The sequence below is a fragment of the Symphalangus syndactylus genome, chromosome 3, assembly GCF_028878055.3.
Source record: "Symphalangus syndactylus isolate Jambi chromosome 3, NHGRI_mSymSyn1-v2.1_pri, whole genome shotgun sequence".
Classification (NCBI taxonomy): domain Eukaryota; kingdom Metazoa; phylum Chordata; class Mammalia; order Primates; family Hylobatidae; genus Symphalangus; species Symphalangus syndactylus.
The window spans coordinates 105,106,401-105,127,298 of record NC_072425.2 but is presented as its reverse complement, the minus strand read 5'-3'; the positions used below and the strand labels follow the sequence as shown (position 1 = coordinate 105,127,298).

Genomic DNA, 20,898 nt, shown 5'->3' with positions numbered 1-20,898 from the left:
CTTTTAGTCCATATGGTAAGAAAATTTTAGTAAAAAACAGTCTGGTTAAAAAGAAACTTAATTATAAATTCACCAACAAAAGATAAAAAATTAAAATTGAGTTTTAAAAGTACTCTGAACAATCATTTATTCACTGGTATTAAATAGTTTTATGCAAGCTGAAAAAAGAAAAGCAAAAAGTGACTGCAAGACCAATGACAAATGGAAATACACAAATTTTTAAAAATATTTATGAATTATCCTTTATCAACTTCAGACCACTATTAAAATTCACACACACATACATATATATTTGCAACAATAAAGGGTCCAATCTAAAATATCAATTTGGACATCTTTCAAAATTTGGTAGACACATCCAAGAGGCAAAGAAATGGTTCTTTTCTTAAATGAGACCATTAGGACATTAAAGGCTTCCTTGTGTGCAAATTGGTTTTCATGATAAAAACTTAAGTGAAAAGAGGATCTCTTTCTTTCAATAGCCTCTCATAAACTATTTAAACATATTTTACAATTAGGCCATATATTTTTAATATCATCTGGTCAGTAATGTGAATTGAATCATCCTCCACAAAGAATTTCACCTTAAAACCTAGTAAAAGTAGAAGAATAAGGACTGGGGGTGGCAAGGGCACCACTGGCGACCTGGCTGTACCCCCTCATCATTAGCAGGAAAGCATCTCCCTGGAGGATATACTTGGAGGTTATACTGCCCCAGATGAGTTCCAGAGAAGACTGTAGTATATTATTATAAGATCCCTGGGGAGGGATTTCTTTATGGCTTATTGCATCTCAGTGGAGCCCTAAGTGGTCTGTGCTGGATGTAGTGTTCAGGAGGAGAAGAACACAATACATGGTATTTATCCAGAGAGAAAGAGGGCACAATCATAATCATTCATTCTGGCTTCATCCTTATCCTTTGTGTGCCTTGTAACAAGGAGGTGCAGCACCTTACCCATTCGAAGCTTATTGTTCTTAATATCCACTATCATTCCTAATACCATAACCACTGTCAACTGATAAGATTTAGTGTATATTTGAGGAGTTTTCAAAAGGAAAAAGCTTATAATAGAAACTTCTGTTGTTTTTCAATGACTTATTGCTGTCACTTAACTATTCTGGGTATCTGGCAGATGTGTTAGAACACATAACAAATATTCATCATAGAGCCATTAAAAATAAGGTTACATTCAAAAGAAAAAATTTTATTGTGTAATCACCCAAAATATCCACCATTAATGTTCTGGGGCAACTTTTCAGTCTTTTTTTCTATCCACACCTATATACTAATAACAATATCTAATATTCATTAAGAGTTTACTTGGTGCCAATCACTATATTAAGTTCTTTATGAACATAATTTCATTTAATTCTTATTACAATCTCAACAGATGGGCACTATTATACAGATTTTACAAATAAAGATATTGAGGCTTAAAGAGTTTAAGCAATTTGCACAGAATCACACAGCTAGTTAATCATAGGAACTAGTTTTAACCCAGGTATGCATGACTCCAAAGCTTGAGTTCTTAACCCCTATGTAATATCTCTGATTTATAAATTCCTTTAATGCTAGAAAATACAGTTTGTTATTTTATACAAGCTGTCTTATAATTCTTCTTAAAGTCTAACTCTATAATGAAGCAAGCATAAGAAGGGAGAGAATTAAGTGAAGCATATAATGTATAAAATATATATTCTAAAACACCAGACATATCTGGATTTCACTTATCAAATAGTCAAATGACATTAAAAGTTAGCTCACAAGAAATAACAAATAGTGAGGCACTACAGAAAAATTCTTCCTGACTAAAGGCACATACACAGTACCTATATATATATATATGTTAAATTATCTGTAAATAAATGCAGATGACTTACATGCTTTTCCACTTTTTAAAAAGGTGTTGGGAGAACTATGGCAGACAGGTGTATCACTCTTCTATTAGGATTAATCTTTCCAAGGAGCAGTTACTAGAACTATAAAGTATGTTTCTAGGCTATAATCTAGAGAAGTAATGTACCAAAATTGTGGTTTATTTTTTGACAAGTTAGGTTTATTTGATTTCTAGAAATATAAATTTGAAATAATAAGTATCAAGGTATAACATAAAGAAAGTTATACACACTGATTTCACAGCTCAGAAAAATAAACGTTTATATTTAGACAGTGATGAAAAGTGAATTGAAAACTACATAAAGAATTTGAAGTATTTAAATTGATTTTTCAAAGATGTAAAGATTTTTGGTTTTGTTGCATAGGTTATTTTCCTGGTTGTGTTTTATTATCAATTGTTAAAAACATGCATTTTGGCTTAGCATTATCCTTGAAAGAAAAGCTGCTGGAAGGAAATACAAGGATGAGGGGAGAGAAGAGAAGATGAAGACATATGGAGGCAAAAGTGAAAAGGATGTAAATAGGGTAATTAGAATACAATTATATTACAAAGAAAGGTAGTTATAGCATAACTAGAGTTGTATTTGGAAATTATCTAACAAGCATTTAGAAAAATCTAAAACCACATAGATATTTCTTAATTTCCTCTTTCAAAACTGAAGACTGTGTGTGTGTGTGTGTGTGTGTGTGTTAAAGCACCACTTATTGGCTAGTAAGTTAGGAATTTGGCCAGCATATTTTGTCATAGCTATTTAACCTCTTCTTTGAGCTTTTCTTTTGACTTTAAGAGCAATAACTAGATTAAGAGGTAAAATCGGTAAATTTGCAGTGAGCAGTATTTAATTTGTAAATAGCTCTTAGCACATATTTTATAAAAAACTTATCAAAGATCTTTTCATTTTAACCTCAATGTAGCTTTTGTCTCTGAGGTAGGCTTGAGACTGGGTGATGGTACATAGCATTTCAGATTTGACATGCTTTCTTATAGGAGTAAAGGGGTTGATGCTAGGATTGAGATATGTCAATTTGCATGGAAGAATTCCTCTCTTTCTCATTCTCATGTCCCTTTTCACTGCATCAAAGTGTCCATCACTTATGGGAAATTTAGTATTTGAAAATCTAACATGCAAGTTGGTGGGTAATTATTTATAATACACAAGGATTCATCACAGAATTGTAGATTATCAGCATTGTACATCAATTTATGTAATCAAAATGTGCTTAGATTGAACTTTTCAGGTTGTTAAATAAAGCAAGATCAACTATTTTTAATGCACGACTCCCCAACCCAGTGCAAAGGCCACTTTGGGTTGTAAGACTAGAGGTGTGTAGTTGTAAACAACTAGATTGGCCAGCACCACATGATAGTGCTTTTAAAACTTCTCCAATCGAATATCAAATCAATGGAAAAATATATGCCTCAGATAGTCTTTTCAAGAAATAGTGATGGATTTTAAAAAATCAAAACCTTATTAAATATTTTCTCAGACCACAGTGGAATAAAACTAACAACGCTAAAAGGAACCTTCAACAATATACAAATACATGGAAATTAACCTGTTCCTGGATGACGTTTGGGTTAACAATAAAATCAACATGGAAATTTTAAAATTCTTTAAAATGAATGATAACAGTGGCACAAGCTATCAAAACCTCTGAGATACAGTGAAAGCAGTGCTAAGAGGAAAGGTTATAGCACTAAATTCTTACATCAGAAAGTCTGAGAGATCACAAACTGACAATCTAATGTCACACCTCAAGGAACTAGAGAAACAAGAACAAATCAAATCCAAAGCTAGCAGACAAAAAGAAATAACGAAGGTCAAAGAAGAACTAAATTAAATTGGAACAAAAAAAATACAAAGGATAATGAAACAAAAAGTTGGTTCTTTGAAAAGATAAAGAATAAATAAAACATTAGCTAGATCAACCAAGAAAAGAGCAAATATTCAAATGCGCTCAATTAGAAATGAAAATGGACACATTACAACTAAAACCACAGAAACATAAGAGATTATTAGAGACTACAATGAACACTTCAATGTACACAAGCTAGAAAATCTAGAGGAAATGGATAAATTCCTGGAGACATACGACCCTCCTTTGTTGTATCCCTTCCTTCCTTCCTGCTTGAATCAGGAAGAAAGAGAAATCCTTAACAGAACAATAACATGAAGTAAGATTGAATCAGTAATGCAAAATTGCTGACAAGAAAAAGCTCAGGACCAAATGGATTCACAACCAAATTCTACCTGGCATTCAAAGAATTGTTATCATTTCTTCTGAAATGATTCCAAAAGATTGAGAAAGAGGAAGTCCTGTATGGTTCATTCTATGAAGCCAGTACCACTGTGATACCAAAGCCAGGAAAGGACATAGCAAACAAAGTAAACTACACACCAATATCCCTGATGAAAATAGATGCAAAAATCCTCAACAAAGTACTAGCAAACCAAGCCCAACAGCACATCAAAAAGATAATCCAACCACGTTCAAGTGGATTTCCTCCCAGGGATGCAGGGATGGTTCAACATACACAAGTCAATAAGTGTAATTCACCTCATAAACAGAATTGAAAACAAAAATTATATGATCATCTCAGTAGATGCAGAAAAATGTATTTGATAAAATCTAGTATCCCTTTATGATGAAAACCCTCAACAAACTGTGAATAAAAGGGATATACCTCAAAATAATAAAAGCCATATATAGCAAACCCAACATTATACTGAGTGGGGAAAAATTGAAAGCATTCTCTTTGAAAACTGGAACAAGACAAAGATGCCCACCTTCATCACTTCTACTCAACAAAGTACTGGAAATCCTAGCCAGATCACTCAGGCAAGAGAAAGAAATAAAGCCCATCCAAATTGGAAAAGAGGAAGTCAAACTATCTGTTTGCCAATGATATGATCCTATACCTAGAAAATCCTGAACACTCCTCTAAAAGACTTCTAGATTTGATAAAAGAATTCAATCAAGTTTCTGGTTACAAAATCAATATACACAAATCAGTAGCACTGCTATACACCACCAACAACCAAGCTGAGAATCAAATCAAGAACTCAATCCCTTTTATAATAGCCGCAAAAAAAAAAAAAAAAAAACTCTAGGAATATTCTTAACCAAAGAGGTGAAAGCTCTGTATATGACTAACTATAAAACACTGCTGACAGAGATCACAGGTGATACAAACAAATGGAAATACATCCCATGTTCATGGGTTGGAAGGATCATTATGTTGAAAATGACCATACTGCCCAAGGCAATCTACAGATTCAATTCAATTCCTATCAAAATACCAACATCATTTTTCACAGAACTAGAAAAAAAATTCTAAAATTCACGTTACCAGAAAAAAAGGCCAAAATAGCCAAAGCAATCCTAAGAAAAAAGAACAAAGCTGGGGGCATCACATTACCTGACTTCAAATTATACTACAAGGCTATAGTAACCAAAACAGCATGGTACTGGTATAAAAGTGATACACAGAACAATGGAACAGAAGAGAAAAACCAGAAATAAAGCCAAATACAACCAGCTGATCCTTGACAAAGCATACAGAAACATAAATTGGTGAAAGGACACCTTACTCAATAAATGGTGCTGGGAAAACTCGATAGCCACGTGTAGAAGAATTAAACTGGATCCTTATTGCTCATCACATAAACAAATCAACTCAAGGTGGTTTAATCTTGACTTAAATCTAAGACCTGAAGCCATAAAAATTCTAGAAGAAAGCCAAGAAAAAATTCTTCTGGACATTGGCCTAGGGAAAGAATTTATGACCAAGACTCCAAAAGCAAATGCAACAAAATGAAAATAAATAAATGGGACCTAATTAAACTAAAAAGCTTCCACACAGAAAAAAAATTATCAGAGTAAACAGACAACCCACAGAATGAGAGAAAATATTTACAAACTATGCATCTGTCAAAGGACTAATATCTAGAATCAACAAGAAATTCAAATACATCAGCGAGAAAAAAGATGCCATCAAAAGGCAAATGACACTAATAGACAGTTCTCAAAAGAGGATATACAAGTGACCAACCAACACATGAAAAAATGCTCAACATCACTAATCATCAGGGAAATGCAAAATAAAACCACAATGAGATACCATCTTACCCCAGTCAGAATGGCCACTATTAAAAAATCAAAAAAACGATAGATGTGGGCATGGATATGGTGAAAAGAGAATGCTTATATACTGTTAGTGGGAATATAAATTAGTACGACCTCTATGGAAAACAGTATGAAGATTTCTAAAAGAACTAAAAGTAGACCTACCATTAGATCCAGTAATCCCACTACTGGGTATTTGCCCAAAGCAAAAGAAGTCATTATATAAAGACACCTGCATGTGTATGTTTATTGCAGCATAACTCACAATTACAAAGATATGGAACCAACCTAAGTGCCCATCAACCAATGAGTGGGTAAAAAAAATGGTATATATACAATATGGAACACTAGTCAGCCATTAAAAGGAACAAGATAATGTCTTTTGCAGCAACTTGGATGGAGCTAGGGGCCATTGCTGTAAGTGTAGTAACTCAAGAATGGAAAATGAAATACCATATGTTCTCATTTATAAGTGGGAGCTAAACTATGGGTACTCAAAGGCATACAGAATGGTATAATGGTCATTGAAGTCATTCAGAAGTGGAGATGGTGGGAGGGGAAGTGAAGGAAGTAAAACACAATATAGGGTACAATGTACACTACTCGGGTGACGGGTGCACTAAAATCTCAGACTTCACCACCGTACATTTCATCCATGTAAATAAAAACCACCTGGCGGGCGCCTGTAGTCCCAGCTACTCGGAGAGGCTGAGGCAGGAGAATGGTGTGAACCCGGGAGGCAGAGCTTGCAGCAAGCCGAGATCGCGCCACTGCATTCCAGCCTGGGTGAGAGAGCGAGACTCCGTTTCAAAAAAAAAAAAAAAAAAAAAAAAACCACCTGTACCCCAAAAGCTAGGTAGCTTCAGTGGCACACTCATAGCTCACAGTAACCTCCAACTCCTGGGCTCAAGTAATTCTCCTACCTCAGCCAACAGAGTAGCTGGTACTATCATAGTACTCCACTCTGCCCAGCTAATTTTTAAATGTTTTTTGTAGAGATGAGCTCTCGCTATGTTGCCCAAGCTGATCTCAAACTCCTGGCCTCAAGCAATCCTCCTGCCTTGGCCTTTGAAAGCATTGGAAATACAGATGTGACCCACCACACCTGGCCTGTTTACAGTATCACAACCTAGGAGCAATAGGCTATACCATCTAATCTAGGTGTGTAGTAGGTTATACTACCTAGGTTTGTGGAACTACACTCTGATATTCACATACTGATAAAGTTGCCCAAAGATACATGTCTCAGGATGTATCCCTGTGATTACTATACTTTAAGTCATCTCTAGATTACTTACCTAATACATTGCAAATGCTATGTAAATAGTTGTTATACTGTGGGGTTTTTTGGTATTCTTTTTTTACTGTTATGTTATTACTTTTCCCAAATATTTTCTATAAGCAGTTGATTGAATCTGAGGATGCATAACTTGTGGATACACAGGACCAACTATACGGTATGCAATATGATTCCAACCATGTAACATTCTGGAAAAGGCAAACCTCCAGAGACAGTATAAAAATCAGTAGATTCCAGAGGTTCGAAAGGAGAAAGAGAGGGACGAATGGGTAGAGCACAGAGGATTTCTAGGGTAGTGAAACTGTTGTGTGTGTTATTGTAGTGATGGATAAACGATATTATGTGTTTGTCAAAAACTCATATAACTGTACAACACAAACTGTGAACCCTAATGTAAACCATGGACCTTAGTTAATAATAATGTGTCAATAATGGCGCATAAATTATAACAAATATACCACACTAATACAAGATGTTAATAATACTGGAAACTAAGAGGGAGGAGGGTTAGAGAGAGGGTAGTGTATGGGAACTCTCTGTACTTTCTGTTCAATTTTCTGTAAACCTAGAACTGCTCCAAAAAATAAGGCCTATCAAAAAAGAGAGAGAAGTATATGCCTCTTCTTCTGCTTGATCCCTAACCCCATTCTCAAATACCATCATCATTTGTTGAAACATATCTAATTATACACACACCCTCAGAATCTCTTCAACAAGGCCTTCCATTCCAGACTGAAAACTGAAAGCATTTTTTTTTTTTTTTTTTTTGAGATGGAGTCTCGCTCTGTTGCCCAGGCTGGAGTGCAGTGGTGCAATCATGACTCACTGCAACCTCTGCTTCCCAGGTTTAAGTGATTCTCCTGCCTCAGCCTCCTGAGTAGCTGGGATTACAGGTGCCCGCCACCATGCCTGGTTAATTTTTGTATTTTTAGTAAAGACAGGGTTTCACCATTTGGTCAGGCTGGTCTCAAACTCCTGACCTCGTGATCTGCCCACCTTGGCCTCACAAAGTGTTGGGATGAGCCACTGCACCCGGCCTGAAAGCATTCTTAATTGGAATTTACTTTTCCTTTTTCAATCTTTCATGGCAAATATCTTCCATTATTGTACCTTTGTTAGTCTGCTTGGTATTAAAAGGTAATTGTATGTTTTCATTAGATTTTGAGCCTCTGGAAGATAGAGGATATCCATTTCTTATTCATTTCCAGGCCCATAGTCAATATTTGTACCATGCCTGTGTACACAAAAATTAAAATAATTTAAAACTTATTTACTGTCATAAAAACATAACACTAAGTTTACCAACTTAATCATTTTAAAGTGTATGGTGCAGTAAATTTAAGTACATTCACATTGTTGTGCAACAAACCTCTAGAATTTTTCACCTTGCAAAACTGAAATTCTATACCCATTAATCACTAATTTCTCCATCCCTTTACCCCCAGTCCTTGGAAATTACCTTTATACAGGCATACTTCATTTTATTGTGCTTACCATATACTGGCTTTCTCCCCTACAAATTGAAGGTTAGTGGCAACCCTGCATTGAGGGAGTCTATTGGTGCCATTTTTCTAAAAACACGTGCTTTCTTTGTGTCTTTGTGTCACATTTAGAAATTTAATAATTTGAAAAATTTTCACAATTTTTCAAAATTTTTCACCATTATTTTATGTTATATTGATATATTATCAGTGATATTTGCTGTTACAATTCTTTTGGGGTACCATGAACCATGCCCACAAAAGAGGGTGAACTTAATCGATAAATATTGTATGCATTCTAACTGTTCCACTGACCAGTCATTCTACTATGTTTTTCCCTCTCCTTGGGTCTTCCTATTTCCTGAGACACAACAATATTGAAATTAGGTGAACTAATAAGGCTACAGTGGCATCTAAGTGTTCAAGTGAAAGGAAGAGTCACATATCTCACTTTAAATCAAAAGCTAGAAATGATTAACTTTAGTGAGGAAGCCATGTTGAAAGCTAAGAGACTGAAAGCTAGGCCTCTTTACACCAAATAGGCAAGTGTGAATGCAAAGGAAAAGTTCTTAAAGGAAATTAATGGTGCTATGCCAATAAATACAAGAATGACAAGGAAGTGAAATAGGCTTATTGCTGATATGGAGAAAGTTTTAGTGGTCTGGATAGAAAATCAGACCAGCCACAACATCCCCTTTATCCCAATCCAGATCAAGGCCCTACGAAGGCTGAGAGAGGTGAGGAAGCTGCAGAAGAAAAGTTGGAAACTAGCAGAGGTTGGTTCAGGAGGTTTGAGGAAAGAAGCCGTCTCCATCAAAGTGCAAGGTGAAGCAGCAAGTGCTAAAGTATAAGTTGCAGCAAGTTATTCAGAAGTTATAAAGATAAATGATAAGGTGGCTATACTAAACAACAGATTTTTAATGTAGACAAACAGCATTGTATTGGAAGAAGATGCCATCTAGAACTTTTACAGCTGGAGAGAAGTCAATGCCTGTCTTCAAAGCTTTAAAGGACAGGATGCCTCTCTTGTTAGGGGTTAATGCAGCTGGTGACTTTAAATTGGAGCCAGTGCTCATTTACTGTTTGAAAATACTAAGGTCCCTAGAGTTATGCTAAATTTACTCTGCCTATGCTGTGTAAGTGGAATAACTAAGCCTAGATGACAGTACATGGTCAATGATTCACTGAATATTTTGATCCCACTATTGAGACCTACTGCTCAGAAAAAAGGATTCTTTTCAAAATGTACTGCTTATTGACAATGTACCTAGTCACCCAAGAGCTCCAATGAGATGTATGAGGAGATTAATGTTGTTTTTATGCCTGCTAACACTACATTCATTCTGCAGCCCATGGATCAAGGAGTCATTTTGACTTTCAAGTTATATTACACAAGAAATATATTTTGTAAGGCTACAGCTGCCATAGTTATGAATTCTTCTGATATGTCTGGGCAAAGGAAGATGAAAACTTTCTGGAAAGGGCTCACCATTCTAGATGCCATTAAGAACATTCGTGACTCCTGGGAGGATGTCAAAGTATCAACATTAACAGGAGTTTGGAAGAAGTTAATTCCAACCCTGTTATGGTTTGTTTATTTGTCCCCTCTAAATCTCATGTTAAATTGTAATCTCCAATGTTGGAGGTAGGGCTGGGTGGGAGGTGTTTAGATAATGAAAGCAGATCTTTTATGAATGGCTTGGTGCCCTCCTCATGGTAATGAGTGAGTTCTCACTCTGAATTCACAGGAGATCTGGTTGTTTAAAAGAGTGTGGCACTTTCTTTCTCTCACTTGCTCCCACTCTATTCATGTAATGCATCGGCTCCCCCTTTGCTTTCTGCCATAATTGTAAGGTTGCTGAGGCCCTCACCAGAAGCAGATGCCAGTACCATGCTTCTTGTACAGCCTGCAGAACCATGAGCCACAGTAAACTTCTTTTCTTTATAAATTACCCAGCCTCCGGGGTTCCTTTATATCAATGCAGATGGACTAATACAAACCCTCATGAATGACTTTGAGGAGCTCAAAACTTAAGTAAAGGAAATCACTGAAGATGTAATAAAAATAGCAGGAGAACTAGAATTAGAAGTAGAGTCTGAAGATGTGACTGAATTGCTGCAATCTCATAATAAAACTTCAATGAATGAGGAGTTGCTTCTTATGGAAGAGCAAAGAAAGTGATATACTGAGATGGGACCTACTGCTGGTGAAAATACTATGAACATTGTTGAAATGATGACAAAGGATTTGGAATATTATATAAACTTATTTGATAAAGCAGTGGCAGGGTTTGACATAGTTCACTTCAGTTTTGAAGGTTCTGTGGATAAAGGGCTACCAAACACACACTGTATGCCTGTATCAAAATGTCTCCTGTACCTCATAAATACTAAATACCTTCTATGTGCCCATAAATTTGTTTAAATGCTATCAAAGAGCATGACATGCTACAGAGAAATCTTCCATGAAAAGAAGAGTCAACGGATGAGGCAAACATCACTGTTGTCTTATTTTAAGACATTACCACAGCTACCCCACCTTCAGCAACAACCACCCTGATCAGTCAACAGCCATCAACATTGAGGCAAGACCCAGCAAAAAGATTGCGACTCACTGATGGCTCAAATGATTATTAGCATTTGTTAGCAATAAAGTATTTTTAAATTAAGGCATGTATATGTTTTAGACATAATGCTATTGCATACTTAATAGGCCTCAGTATAGTGTAAACGTAACTATTATTTACACCAGGAAACAAAAAAAATGTGTATGACTCACTGTTATCACTTGGTGGTGGTGTGTCCAGAATTAGTGGGTTCTTGGTCTCACTGACTTCAAGAATGAAGCCGCGGACCCTCGCGGTGAGTGTTACAGTTCTTAAAGGCGGAGTGTCCGGAGTTTGTTCCTTCTGATGTTCAGATATGTTCAGAGTTTCTTCCTTCTGGTGGGTTCGTGGTCTCGCTGGCTCAGGAGTGAAGCTGCAGACCTTCACGGTGAGTGTTACAGCTCTTAAGGCGGTGCATCTGGAGTTGTTCGTTCCTCCCGGTGGGCTCATGGTCTTGCTGGCTTCAGGAGTGAAGCTGCAGACCTTTGTGGTGAGTGTTAAAGCTCTTAAGGCGGCGCATCTGGAGTTGTTCATTCCTCCCAGTGGGCTTGTGGTCTCGCTGGCTTGCAGCTCATAAATGCAGTGTGGACCCAAAGAGTGAGCAGCAGCAAGACTTATCACAAAGAGCCAAAGAACAAAGCTTCCACAGTGTGGAAGGCGACCCGAGCGAGTTGCCGCTGTTGGCTCAGGCAGCCTGCTTTTATTCTCTTATCTGGCCCCACCCACATTCTGCTGATTGGTAAGAGCCAAGTGGTCTGTTTTGACAGGGCGCTGATTGGTGCGTTTACCATCCCTGAGCTAGACATAAAAGTTCTCCACGTCCTCATCAGATCAGTCCAAGGCCCCACCAGAGCAGCCAGACACAGAGTGTCAATTGGTGCATCCACAAACCTCGAGCTAGACACAGGGTGCTGATTGGTGTGTTTACAATCCCTGAGCTAGACATAAAGGTTCTCCACGTCTCCACCTGACTCAGGAGCCCAGCTGGCTTCACCCAGTGGATCCTGCACCAGGGCTGCAGGTGGAGCTGCCTGTGAGTCCCGCGCTGTGCGCTCGCACTCCTCAGCCCTTGGGTGGTCGATGGGACTGGGCGCGGTGGAGCAGGGGGTGGCGCTCGTCGGGGAGGCTCGGCCGCACAGGAGCCCATGGAGGGGGTGGGAGGCTCAGGCATGGCGGGCTGCAGGTCCCGAGCCCTGCCCCGTGGGAAGGCAGCTAAGGCCCGGTGAGAAATCGAGCACAGCGCCGGTGGGCTGGCATTGCTGGGGGACCCAGTACACCCTCCACAGCCGCTGGCCCGGGTGCCAAGCCCCTCATTGCCCAGGGCCGGCAGGGCCGGCCGCTCCGAGTGCCGGGCCGCCAGGCCCACGCCCACCCGGAACTCCAGTTGGCCCGCAAGTGCTGCGCGCCGCCCCGGTTCCCGCTGGCGCCTCTCCCTCCACACCCACCTGCAAGCTGAGGGAGCCAGCTCCTGCCTTGGCCAGCTCAGAAAGGGGCTCCCACAGTGCAGCAGTGGGCTGAAGGGCTCCTCAAGTGCCACCAAAGTGGGAGCCCAGGCAGAGGAGGCGCGGAGAGCGAGTGAGGACTGTGAGGACTGCCAGCAGGCTGTCACCTCTCAGTGTGAAACTGAGCTCGCAATATCTCTGTAGTATGCCTGCATTTTCTTTTTCTACAATTTTGACTACTTTAGATACTTCATATGAATGGAATCATACACTATTTTACTTTTTGTAACTGACTTATTTCACTTACCATAGTGTCCTTCAAGTTCATCCACATTGTAGCATGCGACAGGATTTTCTTCTTTTTTAAATATAAAATTTTACTGTATGCATATATATTCCAAATTTTCTTTACTTATTCATCTATTCATGAACATTTGGGTTGCTTCCACCTCTTGGCTATTGTGAATAATGTTGCATTGAACATGAATGTGCAAATATCTACTTTGAATTATTTTGGTTAAATACTGAGAAGTGATAATATTATAACTAACTTTGAAATTGAGGGCTTAATTTGCTGTGGGCATACATTACAGGCTATTTCTGATGAATACAACTTGGCAAACTCAGGCCTTTTAAATCCTGACCTGGATTCTTTGAATGAACTTTAAACTTGTCTCTTAAGCTTTTGCTTGTTCAATCCTCTACCCAAAGATAGCCCCAGATGACTCTTCCCAAGTGTAATTCTCTACTCAAAGGCCTTTAATGATTCTCCATTATCTGCTCTACAGCCCTTCTCAAGGCCCCAGTTGGCTCTCCCATGAGTCTGTCATGATCCAAAAAGCTGGCCCACTCACTATTTGCTGAGTACACTTTGTTCTTTCTCTTCTTTGGAGCTTTGTTAATGCCTGAAAATGTTCTCTGCTCTTCATTTCTACTCTAAAACCCTACCTATTTCAATATTATCTATTGTCATAATTTTAATTTCCTCCTTCCATCTCATCCACCCACACCATTGTACTGCTTTGGCTATTTCCTTATTGTTTGTCTTTAATTATGTTGCCTTTACCTATCCTTGCACCTCCAACTGGATTTTAACCTCTTCAAGAAGAGGGATTATATTCTCTTTTTTAAATCATGTGAAGCTCCACGCACAATGCTTTGCAGGTTGTGTGTGATGCGGTACAGGGGAGCCCCCAAATTGGAGCTTAGCTCGCAAAGATTCTTGGCTTTGCCCAGGAAAGAATTCAAGGGTGAGCCAGTGGTAGGGTTGAAAAATACAGCTTTATTGAAGTGGCAGTGTTACAGCTCTGACGGTGTTACAGCTCTGTGACTGTTCCTGCAGAGCAAGGCGACCCCATAGGCAGAAAGTAACAGCTCAGGGTAGTTTTGCAGTCATATTTATACCTACTTTAATTACTTGTAGATGAAGGGGTAGTTTATGCAGAATTTTTAGGGAAAGGGTAGTAACTTCTGGGTCATGGGGTCATTGCCATGGAAGGGAGTGGTAACTCCTGGGTTTTGCCATGGCAATGGTAAATTGACATGGCACACTGGTGAGCATCTCTTATGGAAAGCTGCCTCCACCCCATCCCTGTTTTAGCTAGTCTTCAATTTGGTCCAGTGTCTAAGTCCCACCTCCTACTTCATGGGCACTCAACAATGCCATGTTGAGGCCAGGCATGGTGGCTCACACCTGTAATCCCAGCACTTTGGAAGGCTGAGGCAGGCAGATCACTTGAGGTCAGGAGTTCGAGACCAGCCTGGCCAATGTGGAGAAATGCCATCTCTACTAAAAATACAAAAATTAGCTGGGGTAGGTGGTGCGCACCTGTAATCTTAGCTACTCAGGAGGCTGAGGAAGGAGAATCGCTTGAACCCAGGAGGTGGAGGTTTCAGTGAGCCGAGACTGTGCCATTGCATTCCAGCCTGGGCAACAGAGGGAGACTCTGTCTCAAAAGAAAGAAAGAAAGAAAAAAAAACAAAAAACAAACAAAACAAAACAACAACAACAACAAAAACAATGCCATGTTGGAAAGACCGGAATACAAAGTAGTTAAAGTACAAGCTGCAGATGAATGGGAATTCAAATCTCAGCTAGATCACTCAGTGGTTATGGAACTTGGGCAAGGGAGTTAACTTCTTTGACTCAAGTTCCTTTTCTGGGGGCATGGTATTCATTATATGTACTACATAATGTTATAGAAAAGTTAAAGAAAAATGTGTGTAGAATTGACATGTATTAAATATTCAGTCACAGTAGTGGCAAATATTTATTTCCTAGAATTTTCCTTCTGGAATACCTTGAATACCTTCTACCTAGACATTTCACCTCTTCATTTCTAGCCATAGTTATGATCGCAGTAGATTAGCCAGGGAGGCCAAATTAGAATAAGGATGGCCATTTACAGATTAGTATGTATTCATGCTGTATTCATACTAGAATCTGTATTTATTTTGAAATTACTGTAGTACTTGTGAATAACTTCATAAATATTTACTGAGTACCCATTATATATCGAATGCTGTTCTAGATACTAAGAATACAGCAGTGAACAAGATAGAGTCCCTGCCCTCCACTAATTTACATTCTAATGTGTAAAAATACCCCGCAGATGTGCAAGAAATGTGATGAAAACCTTATCTATAAAATGATACCAAACCCCCTAACATCCCAAACTCAATTTTTTGGCCTTATAACTCAGCTGTTGTGGCAAGCTTGTTTTGTGCAGAGTCCAATAATAGTTACCCAGATTTGTTTTCCCCCCGAGACAGAGTTTCGCTATTATTGCCCAGGCTTTGAGTGCAGTGGCGGGATTTCAGCTCACCACAACCTCCGCCTCCCGGGTTCAACCATTCTCCTGCCTCAGCCTCCCGAGTAGCTGGGATTACAGGCATGCACCACCACGCCTGGCTAATTTTGTATTTTTAGTACAGATGGGGTTTTTCCATGTTGGTCAGGCTGGTCTCCCAACTCTCGACCTCAGGTGATCCGCCCGCCTCGGCCTCCCCAAGTGCTTGGATTACAGGCGTGAGCAACCGCGTCTGGCCAGTTACCCAGATTTTTAAAAGCTGAGACTTTAAGAAGCAATGTGAAGGCAAGCTACACACACACACCACACACACACACACACACACACACACACACACACACTCTTAATTCTTTTTTCTTCTAGGAAAATTGGGATCAATCAGACTTATAAGTCATTGTGTACAACAGGTAGATCTGAGCTTTCTTTATTTCTATTTAAATGACCTTAAGAAGTGTAGTTGCCTGGGAGTGAAAGTTGTTCAATGGTGGCATTTCAGCGGGAGCTCCCAGAATATTGAAGCTCTTCTCTTCGCAGCAACTTAGGTCTAAGTCCTGCCGACGGCAGAGGGATAGACGAATTGACCTTTCCAGGTCCCCTGCTCGCCACTAGCCTCCGGACCGGCACCACCCCCTCCTGGCGAGACCGGGCGCGGCAGACGCCGAGCGGAGGCCCTCCCGCAGGAGGGGCGCGGGCGTGGAGGGCGTGGGAAGGGGGCGGGGCGAGCCCCGCAGACTAGGTGCTCCGGGGAGCTGTCAGTGTCAGGCTCTGGGAGAGAGGAAGTGATTGCTCCCTGAGGAGCGCGAGCGGAGCGGCCGGCGCAGCGTGAGACAGCACATCCTGCCCGCGCCGGCCCCGCCACCTTCGGGAGCCGCCTTCAACAACGCTGCCGCCGCCCAGGAGCCGCCGCCGGCTCGGGGAGCCCAGTTCCGCCGCTGCCGAGCGCGTCCAGGTAAACTGGAGCGGGATGTCGCCGCTCCCCGGACCGCCGCCTCCGCACCTCTCCTCAACCCTCCCCAACCCTCCCCACCACGGTGTCGTCTGCGCTGGGGACCAGGCTGGAGCCGAGGCCCCTGCAGCCGCAGCCGGACCCTTGTCTTGGCCCCCTGCCCAGGCTCCTGCGTGCTCCGCTGAGCCCGAAGGCTGCCAAAGCCCCCCAGTAGTACCCCCCTCTCGGCAGAGCCGAGACTAGGGCAGAGAAGGAAGGGTCGTGGTGTCACCACCTGGTCGCCCACCTTGTGGGCTGGGAGGGGCGTCCCAGTGCGCCCCGCCTCGGTCTTCCCCAGGGGAGCAGTGGGCGAGCGGCGTTGAAATCTGCACCCCTCTGGGCCACCGGCTGACTGACCCTGGAGGAGGGGAAAAGCTGCAGAGGGAGGGGAAAGGATGCTGTTTGATTACATTTCGAGCTGTCTGCAAAGCTCTTAGATGCTGTCACTACCCTGCAAGTCGGAGGGAGCGAATTCACTTCCAGCAGGGCATTAATTAAACACTTCAAAGCGAGAAGACGCCAGTTTCTCTCTGCTGCGAAAAAGTGTGGCTGGGGGATGTTGTTTTGGTAAACACCTTCACGGCCGCCTGGCTCTCCTTCCCCGGCTCCTATTCGGAATCGCTCTGGCCTTATAAATCCGTGCGTCGTCATCATAAGGCCAGTGATCCTGGCAGCACTGATGGGAACTGAGTGTGCGGGAGTCTCATGACTTGTACCTTGGCTAATAAGATTAAACAGAAGCCCAGGATCAGGACAGGAAATTACATAGGAGATCAGAGACTCAACAACATGCAGAAGATGGAATATATTCGCTATTCTGGCTTCTACTAATCCTAGGTAAGGGGCAGGAACAAGTAGCCAGCCATTTTCTTGCTTGGAATGCCTTTCAAGTGGGCATTGTAGACTTATTGTAGTTCAGAGTTGTGAAGAATTGCTTCCAAACATTCCAGATTAGCAAAAAGTATAGCTAACAGTAAGGCATAGGCAACTGCAGGTGACAACCCAATGCCTGATATTAACACGGACATGGGTAACAGTCTGTGTACATACTTTAAGTGTGGAAATTATAGAGATATACGTTGATCAGTGTTAGTAAATGTGAAAAGGGAATATTCAGTGCAGTTTGCAAGCTGAGGGTACTGGTGAGAATGTAATACTACCTCTAATTATTTAAAATGCCAGGTTTGTTCAAAAAGGTTTGGTGTGGAAAAAGGGGTCCTAACTCAGCTCTTTTGATCATATTTCTCAATAAAATAAAATCTGAACACCTGCCACTGAGTTACCAGATGTTCTCTTCATAGGAACCAACTCTCAAATATTTGTTTAGGTCTGAGGATCCAGTGCTCCAAGACCCATTCCTCTTAAAACCTCTAGCACCATCCTTGGGAAGTTTTTAGAATACAGTTGGGGGTCGAATGCAGGATTTTCCAGCCTGTCAAGCTCTTAGCCCTATTTCTGGCCCACAGCATCTCAGCATTTTACTTTTTCTTCCTTGTCTCAGGCCTCAGATACAAATGCACTTGCCTCCTCCCTCTTTGGACCTCTGAGATGCTGCAGCCCCTGGTGCACAGTCCTCGAGGAGGAGGGGCTGGCTTGCAGTCCTTCCCCACCCCCAGCCTTTCCTCCCTCTTTGTTACTGAAAACATGCATGATTGTTTTAACTGTTAAAGCTTTAGGTAAAATCACCAGTAGGGATATGAACAGAGAAAAGAAACTCGACCCGCAGGAGAAGGGGCAGAGTTCTTAAAGTAGTGGTCCATGGTCTTCAGTTTCTGACTAACTTCGAAGAGAGTAAGAAGAAGTCACTTGGCATTTCAGTCACCATGTTTTATATCTCAGAGAAGGCTCTAAGATCTTTCTTCCCAATCCCTCTGCTTCCAAAAGTACTCCTTCCCGAGTCTACATTTAATAAATGAGCCTTGCCTTTGATGACAGTGCTGAGTCAAGGATCCAGCCTGGGTGCTGCTCTGTCCATAAAAACAGCGACGTAGACCAGTCTTGTAAAATGCATGCCAAATCTGAAATCTAGGTACCCCTCTTAGTACAAACAGTGTGCACAGGCTTCACCCTGTTACCATTTTCTCCAGTTTCTTTGTTGTTCAACATAGCATCAGATGAAAAGGTCACATGCATCTGTTTCAAAATCTGTTTCAAACAAATATATTCCTTCATTACTTTATTCTCCCTACACTTGAATCAAAGATTGATAACAATAGCTAAAATATATTGAGCACTTTACCAGGCATTGCATTTTAAAATACTTTCACAGGTGTTAACTTATTTAAACATCACAAAAATCTTATGAGGCAGATATTGTTTGTAATTCTGTTTTACAGATGAGGAAACTAAGACACAAAGCTGTCAAGTAACTTTTGCTCAGCTACTAAGTTGAGCAAGGCAGCATTTGAATCAAGGCCTGATTCCAGGCCAGGAGTTTTAACCTGTCTCTTCTGTACTATAAAACAATTACACTGGTTAATTTTCATATATTGAATACCAAGCTCTTCTCTTATGTTATCTCATTTTAATTCTTATATTAATCCTATGAAGTAGACATTATTATCCATATTTTCCAAATAATTAAATGAGTTAAATGACATACTCAACATCATTTAATAAATGGTAGAGGTAGGATTCGAATGAGATCTCTCCAAAGACTCTAAAACTAGGACCCATCCATTTTGGCTATTGTGCTGTGTGAGAGACAAAAAAGCCAGTGTATGTCTGTTTCTTTCAGGTTTGTTCTCCAATTTCAGTGTGATCCATTGTTATTTTCTTAAAGCCACAAGTATAGCCGCACTTTTTGCCAGTTGATAGGTAACTGAATAATATATGCACACTCAAAGTAGACCCATGGCCCCTTAAAATAAATTATGGTATTGTTTTTGTCTCCTTAATGAAAGTAGCTATTATACTTTGTGGATCTCAAATGCTGTGTAAATAGTTGCTACCTTAATCAGGGATCTCTTTTACTAGAAATCTTTGTGGCTTCTACATCCCCTAGAGCATGTGAGAACATATATTCTCTTGGGAACTTTGCTGGGACTAGGAACTTCTAGAGTTGACTTTTTTGTTTTGAGAGTTAATTCAAATGAATTCAACTCTTGTTTTTCTTCTTTGCAATGTATAAACCCTTGACCAGGTCCATGTAAAAGTTACTCCTCTTGACTGGGCACAGTGGCTTACATCTGTAATCTCAGCACTTTGGGAAGCCAAGGCAGACCAATCACTTGAGGCCAGGAGTTAGAGACCGGGCTGGAGGCTCGTGACTGTAATCCCAGCTACTCGGGAGGCTGAGACAGGACAATCACTTGAGCCCAGGAGGCGGAGGTTGCAATGAGACAAGATTGCACCACTGCACTCCAGCCTAGGTGACAGAGCAAGGCCCTGTCTTAAAAAAAAAAAAAAAATTATTCCTCTTGACAGAGACTTTTCATCAATATCTTGGACTTGTGTTCCTTGATTCCTCTCTGAGTGAGGCCTGGCCCCAGAATCTTAGAGTGAAGTTTCCATTGTAACATAGATACCACTGCCTAGGTGCTAATCCTCATGAGCTCACATATTCATAAAACATCCTTGATTCTTTGTTGGAGGAACCTTCTTAAACACAAACCCATAGATACTGTAAAAGGGAGGCATACGAATGATTTTCAGATGGTCATTGAACCCACTAAAATTGATGCAAATTTTCATGCATTTGTGCATAAATGTAGTTTTCTAGGGAAAAAAAAGGGGATATTGCTAACTAAAAATACTGGAAGAATCACTGGTTTATATATGCTGTTTAAAAAAGGGGAGAGGAGCAGAGGTCACTCTGCTGAAGTGTATCGAAGACAAAGCCAAACTATCCTACCAGTGGCAGCCAAAAATAAAATGTTCTTGGCTATCAGGACATTTTTTTGGCATTTCACCAGGAGCCCAGGTGGCAGGTATAGCAAACATCAACTGACACCGAGTCAGGCCTGCAACTGAGTCAGGCCTCCGGGCGTGGCAGGCAGTCCTAGCTCGGCTTGTCATTCATTGAGCACCTCTCCTGTGCATAATCACTGCTTTATAGATGTGTTAGTTCATTGAATCATCTCAACATCCCTGTAAGGTGGACATTTTTCGTTTTCTTTGACAAACAAGGAGATGCTTGGAGGGATTAAGTCACTTGGTCAAGGCCATATGGAGCCAGATAGTGGAAGGGCTAGATTTGAAATGCAGGTCGGCCTGATTCCAAAGTCTGTTTCTTCTCTTCCTACCATAG

The 20,898-nt window shown here is 40.7% G+C and overlaps 1 protein-coding gene across 7 annotated transcripts in view; it reads left to right on the top strand.

Moving 5' to 3' along the window:
• Positions 1-16,365: 16,365 nt before the first annotated feature.
• The window catches only part of DYNC1I1 (dynein cytoplasmic 1 intermediate chain 1), a 325,011-nt gene continuing 320,478 nt past the window's right edge, over positions 16,366-20,898 (top strand). For 4 of the 7 annotated variants that reach the window (XM_055272649.2, XM_055272648.2, XM_055272644.2 and 1 more), the window contains exon 1: positions 16,366-16,613. The gene's annotated coding sequence lies outside the window, so the exon portion shown is untranslated. Of the gene's footprint in view, positions 16,614-17,401; positions 17,487-20,898 lie in introns of those variants that run through there. The other 3 variants (XM_055272650.2, XM_055272647.2, XM_055272646.2) reach the window with 2 other exon arrangements.